The 6,495-nt window shown below is 42.3% G+C and overlaps 1 pseudogene; it reads left to right on the top strand.

The window, feature by feature from the left end:
* The first annotated feature begins 1,560 nt into the window (after window positions 1-1,560).
* LOC110315602 lies at window positions 1,561-4,592 on the top strand (annotated as a pseudogene).
* The last annotated feature ends 1,903 nt before the right edge of the window (window positions 4,593-6,495 follow it).

Below are 6,495 nucleotides of genomic sequence, written 5' to 3'. Positions count from 1 at the left end.
TGTCAAATACTCAGTTTTAACCAAGGCTACATAGCAGGCCAAGAGCTGTCTTTCAAAGGGAGAATAGTTGTCAGCTGACCATCAAAGAGCCTTGCTACAAACCCCAAAGTACTCATCTGTGAATCACATATAGGAGCCTGCCAAGGACTCCAAATAGGATTCCTATCTGCCACTGATTTAACCTCAAGTACCTTCAGGTCTGCTAGATCCTGTGATACAAGTGATAGGTCAGCATTCCCAAAAGCCTGGATAATTTTTCCATTAATTTACTTATTTATTCATTTTACATCTCAATATTAACTCCTGCTCCCCCAATTCCCTACTCACACAACCCTTGCTCCCTAAAACTCCTCTTCTCAGAGAGGAAGGGATTGAAACTCCTGGGATCCATCCCACCATCACATATCAAATCACTGACAAGTAGGTGCAACTTCTCCCACTGAGACCAGACAAGGTGGCACAGTTTGGAGAATGGATCCACAGGCCAGAAACAGGTTCAATGACAGCTGTTGGGGGATCCAGTTCTTAGGGTACCCACATCAAAACCAAGCTGCATATCTGTTACATGTATGTGGGGCCTGTAAATCTATCCAATGATTGCTTTTCGGTTGGTGATTAAGTATCTGGGAATCCTCAAGTTTCCAGGATATTCGACTGTGTTGGTCTTTCTGTGGAATCCCTATTTTTTTCAGTCCCTCTGTCATTCACTAACTCTTCCATAAGTCTCCCAGAGATCCATCTACTGTTTGGCTGTGGCTCTCTGTATCAGTTTCCATTTACTGCTGGATAGAGATTCTCAGAGGACAATTATGCTAGGTTCCTGCCCAAAAGCTTAAGAGAGTATCAGTAATAGTGTCAAAGGTTTGTTCTTGCGCACAAGGTAGGTCTCAATTAAGGCTAGCCATTGGTTAACCGTTCCATCAGTCTCTGCTTCATCTTTGACCCTGCACATCTTGTAGGCTGGATGTATTTTGGCTTAAAGGTCATGGGATACTACAAGCTTCTGAAGGTGTGGAGTAAGGGGAAAGCTCTTCTATTTCTGGTAGGAGGACAAAATTGTACAAACACTCTTGAATTCAATTTTGTGGCTTCTCAGAAAATTGGGAATAGTTCTACCTCAAAACTCAGCTATACCATTCCTGGGCATATATCCAAAAAATGCAACACCATCCCATATGGACACTTACACAACTGTTAATAGCAGCACTTTTTGTAATATCCAGAAACTGGAAACAACCTAGATGCCTCACAAATGATGCATGGACAAATGTGGTTCATTTACACAACAGAATTCGACTCAGCTATTAAAAACAAGAACACTATGAATTTTGCAGCTAAATGGATGAAATTAGAAATATCACCCCGAGTGAGGTAATCCTGTCCCAAAAGGGCATGCATGGTATGTACTCACTTATAAATGGCTGTTAGCCACAAAGTACAGGATAAACACACTATCATCCACAGACACAAAGTAGTTAAGTAACAAGATGGACCCAAGGGAGGATGCCTGAATCTTTCTCAGTAAGAGAAATAAAATAGATATTGGAGGTAGATGGAGGCATGGAACTGGGTAGGAGTGGTGATGGGGAAGTGACAGAAGTAATCCAGAAAAGGCTATGGCATGAGAGTAAGTTACCTGGAGATGGCCCCCTGTATTTCATGGTGGGACTGATATGCTCTGAGAGGCAAGGACCCCTGAGACTTCATCTCAGGATTGCTTCTTGCTGTTGATAAGCTAATCTTTACACTATTACATAGCCTAATTGTTCCTGGGCATCAGCTCATCCTATCGGGCAAATTTCCTCCAGATCAACATGAAGATGTGATTTCATGTAGTAATGCTGTTTAGACAAGTGGGTGACTTCACAATTGCTGATAATAATTTTATAGAACTCCTAAATTGATACAAGTAATTTCAAATACTTTGTAGAATAAAACTGGCTTTGTAAACCTTCATGAGTCACTGGCTATTTGCACTAAGAAACGAAAACATTTTTGGAACAAGTTTAAAATAAAGGAAAACAATCCTACTAAGATAGGAATGAGGCCACTATCTGATAATTAAAGGTCATAAAGGGAAAAAAGGATGACCTAATTTATCTATACAAAATTTAAACTTACTATGAACTTACAGAATTTTTGAAAAGCCATGTAATCAAATATCCAACTAGAATGATTTTACAGTTTTCTCAGGCAGAGACTGGATGTGACCTATAAAACTTAGCGGGTCTGTGAACTCCTCCCAACTGGGATCAAAGACTGGGCACTCTGGAGGGGGCATGAACTCCTGAGCATAGCCCCATCCCCAATGGTACACAAGCAGAAAAAGGCTGGCTGATGACCACCAAGCCCTCTCAGCTCCCCTCACCAAGGCCACAGAACATCTTCTTAGGAGAGAAGTATTCCTCACAGAAGACCCAGAAGTGCTTCCTCATGCCATTTGTTATTGTTTCCTTCAGGGCTTTTCCTCAACAATATGAACTAACCAGTAACCCCCATCCCCAGAGCTTGGGTCTCTAGCTGTATAGGTAGCAGAGAATGGCTTAGTAGGCCATCAATAGGAGGAGAGGCCCTTGATCTTGTGATGATTATATGCTCCAGTACAGGGGAATACCAGGGCCACAAAGCAGGAGTGGGTGGGTTGGGGAGCAGGGCGAGGGGAGGGTATAGGGAACTTTCGGGATAGCATTTGAAATATAAATGAAGAAAATATCTAACAAAAAAATGAAATCTCAAGAAAAAAAAAGACAGGATGATTCCAGTAGTTAACACTCTGCTAAATCAGTCCACCACCACAGGAAACAAAATCCCACTGCTTCCAGGTGCAGTCCGGTCTTCTCTCCTTCCTCCCTTCCATGACAGCTGGCCGTGTGCCTTTTTTCTTAGCTTGTCAAAGTTCTGCATTCTCTGTCCACCTAGGTGTGTGACCCCTGAAGGACCCATGATCTGTCCTCGAGGAGAGGTAAGGGAAAAGCTATCTAGCAAGGTGGAACACTCTTCTAGCACACAGAGGAATGTGTAATGACTCAGAGAGCAGAGGTACTGCTTCGGAATAACAGTTGGCTCAAAACTTGGTGCTGGCTCTGGCTTTGCTGATACCAGAAGTTGGAAGAAAATTACAGACTCAATGGAGTCAACTCCCCTGCCTTTAATTGAGGATCATCTGGCTGTCCTTTGCCCCTCTCAGGAGCTTCTGGAGTATTATCAGAAGAAGGTGACTAACTGTGAGGTAGAAAATGAAGACCCGATGAAGAAGTTAGAGCTCTAGAGAGAAGCTTGGGAAGAGCAGCATAAACTTGAGTGGAACTTGCAGCAGAGGGTGGAAAAGATTGCTGAACTGAAGAAAGCCCTAAGTGATATGCAGGTCTGCTTCTTCCAGGAAAGGGAACATGTTTTAAGATTCTTCTCAGAAAATGACCAGCTAAGAATCAGAGAACTGGAAGACAAGAAAAAGATTCAGAATATGTAAGCTCTTGTGGGACCAGACACCGGAGAAGTGACCTATTTTCATAAGGAACCTGTCACACAGTCAGCATTCTCCAGAAGGCTATCCAGCTTCCAAAGCAGATCCTGGAGTAAGCAAAAGACAAGCAACAATAAAAGACAAGGAAGACATTTCTGAGTGCTACCAGAAAGGCACAGAGATACTCCTCCTGCAGGTGGAAGCACTTCAGGCCCAGCTGGGAGAGCAGACAAAGTTTTCTAGAGATCAAGTTGAATGGCTCATGGAGGACAGACACATCTGAATTGAGGAGATCTAAGTTCAGCACCAGAGAAATCAAGAGAAAATCAAGGAGCTGACCAAGAATCTCCAACAAACCCAAGAACTTCTCTACCAGAGCACCAAAGACTTTGTACAACTAAAACTTGAAAACCAAAATAAAAAGAAGGTATGTATGCTTGAGAAAGATCACCTGATATCAAGATTAAGCTGTATAAAGTACAGTGTAAGAAGAAAGAAGATAAACTTGGAATAATTGTTCCCATTTTCATGAAAGTCATCATTCTCAAAATGAATATATTAAGTCTCCTAAGGATAAGTTAATACAAGAGAAAAAGCTGTCCAACATGGGCTAAGAACAGTGCATTTCCCTAGAAGAGGAACTACCTCTTCTTCAGGAGAAAGAAGCAGTGAGGAGAGAGCTCTTCACAAATCACTCCAACAAGATGGGCAAGTGCTCACAGATAATGACAAAACACTATCAGGCCTTGGAGCATTGAAGAATCCTGGAAGTAGAAGGTTTCTTTGTGTGTGTGTGTTCTTTTTTTTTATTAGATATTTTCTTCATTTACATTTCAAATGATATCCTGAAAGTCCCCTATACCCTCCCCCTGCCCTGCTCCCCTACCCACCTACTCCCACTTCTTGGCCCTGGCATTCTCCTGTACTTGGGCATATAAAGTTTGCAAGACCAAGGGGCCTCTCCTCCCAATGATGGCTGACTAGGCCATCTTCTGCTATATATGCAGCTAGGACCTGGCCATGCTATGTGAAGTTCATGATAGCAATAGAAGAACTCATAAGATACAAGGAGAACTGGAGAACCTCGTCTAAAGTCTTTGGTCTGCAGAAAAAGCTTAGGCTGTGTTGATGTCTCCTTTCAGGGTTGGCTTCCAGAAATCTGAGGCAAAGTCACCTCTTCCCAGAAAGTAGACATGGAGTTTTCCAGAGTAGTGGCATCAATTTTAGTAAAGATGGTGTTAAGAGCATGAAAGCTCATACCTAAAATCCCAGCACTTGGGAATCTGAGGCAGGAGGAGTGCCACAAATTCAGGGTAGAGGCAGGTGATCTCTGTGATTCATGGCCACCCTGGTCTACAATAGTGACTTCTAGACCATCCAAGGCTACTTAATGAGACCCTGTCTCCCAAAAAGCAAAAAATAAAACAAGGAGTTACAGAGACAAAGTTCGGAGCTGAGATAGAAGAAAGGACCATCCAGAGACTTCCCCACCCTGGGATCCATCTCATATACAACCACCAAACCCAGACACTATATTGCATATGCCAGAAAGATTTTGCTGACAGGACTCTGATATAGGTATCTCTTGTGAGGCTATGACAGTGCCTGGAAAAAACAGAAGTGGATGCTTACAGTCATCTATTGGATGGAATACATGGCCCCTAAAGAAGGAGCTAGAGAAAGTATCCAAGGAGCTAAAGGGATCGGCGGCCCTACAGGAGGATCAACAATATGAACTAATCAGTACCCCAAAGAACTGTGTCTCTAGTTGCATATGTAGCAAAGGATGGCCTAGTCGGCCATCAATGGGAGGAGAGGCCCTTGGTCTTGCGAAGATCATATGCTCCAGTACAGGGGAATGCTAGGGCCAGGAAGCAGGAGTGGGTGGGTTGGTGAGCAGGGTAGGGGTAGGGTATAGGGGACTTTCAGGATAACATTTGAAATGTAAATGAAGAAAATATCTAATTAAAAAAATGAGAGGAAAGAAGAAATACAGTGGCAAATCTGGCACTGGGAAAACTGTCCTGGCAGACTGTGGTCTTATTGTCCTGTCAGCCTTGTCAAACATTGGAACTGTAGCCCGAGTTACTTGGAGACTTTCCTACTTTTCTTCTACATGTTGACAGGCATTCCTGTCTTTAAAAAGTCAGTGATGGGATGTAGCTTATCTGGTGAAGTGCTTCTCGAGCATACAGAAAGCCCTGGGTTCTATCACTAGCACCCCAAAGCCAGGTTTGGTGGCTCACCTGTAGTCAGCACTGGAGAGAGGCCTATGTATGAGAGTCTGAAGTTCACATTTACCCTTGGCTATATAGTGAGTTCCTGGCTAGCCCGGGCCACATAAAGCCATGTCTAAAAATGAAAACAAGAAACAAACAAACAAGAAGATAAACACTTAGGGAGAGCTGTTTTGCTGAGCTTGGCTAAGTGTCAGCAGGAGAACGTGTTTCCTGGAGGACTAAAGTCATTCACTGAAGTGTGTTCCTACTCAGCAATTACATACACATGGGTGGATTCACAGACTTAGCTGTACTCCAAGCACAGCAATTGCTCTTAAGTAAAATTGGTCATCAAGAAAAGGGTGCTACTTTACCCACAGTAGGCAAAACCAAAATGATAATTTATGTGATAAAGTTTGACATTTTATCAATATTTTAAAAATTATTCAAATTAAGTATTTTTAATGAAATGCGAGGTTTAAAACAAAAACAAAGAAACAAAACAAAACAAAAACAAAAAANAAGGAAAGAAAAAGAAAGAAAGAAAGAAAGAAAGAAAGAAAGAAAGAAAGAAAGAAAGAAAGAAAGAAAGAAAGAAAGAAAATGCTATCTTTTTTTCCATTGGATGGTTTGGGCTTCTTTGTCAAAGATCAAATGACCATAGTTGGGTGGATTAATTTCTGAGTTTTCAATTCTATTCCACTGATCTACCTGCCTGTCTCTGTACCCATACCATGCAGTTTGTTTGTTTGTTTTATCACTATTGCTCTGTAGTACAGCTTTCTCCTGCTCCCCAACCCAACCACTCCCACT

The sequence above is a fragment of the Mus pahari genome, unplaced genomic scaffold (assembly GCF_900095145.1).
Source record: "Mus pahari unplaced genomic scaffold, PAHARI_EIJ_v1.1 scaffold_10258_1, whole genome shotgun sequence".
NCBI lineage: Eukaryota > Metazoa > Chordata > Mammalia > Rodentia > Muridae > Mus > Mus pahari.
Note: the sequence above shows the minus strand (reverse complement) of the source record. Positions and strands in the feature narration are given on the sequence as shown.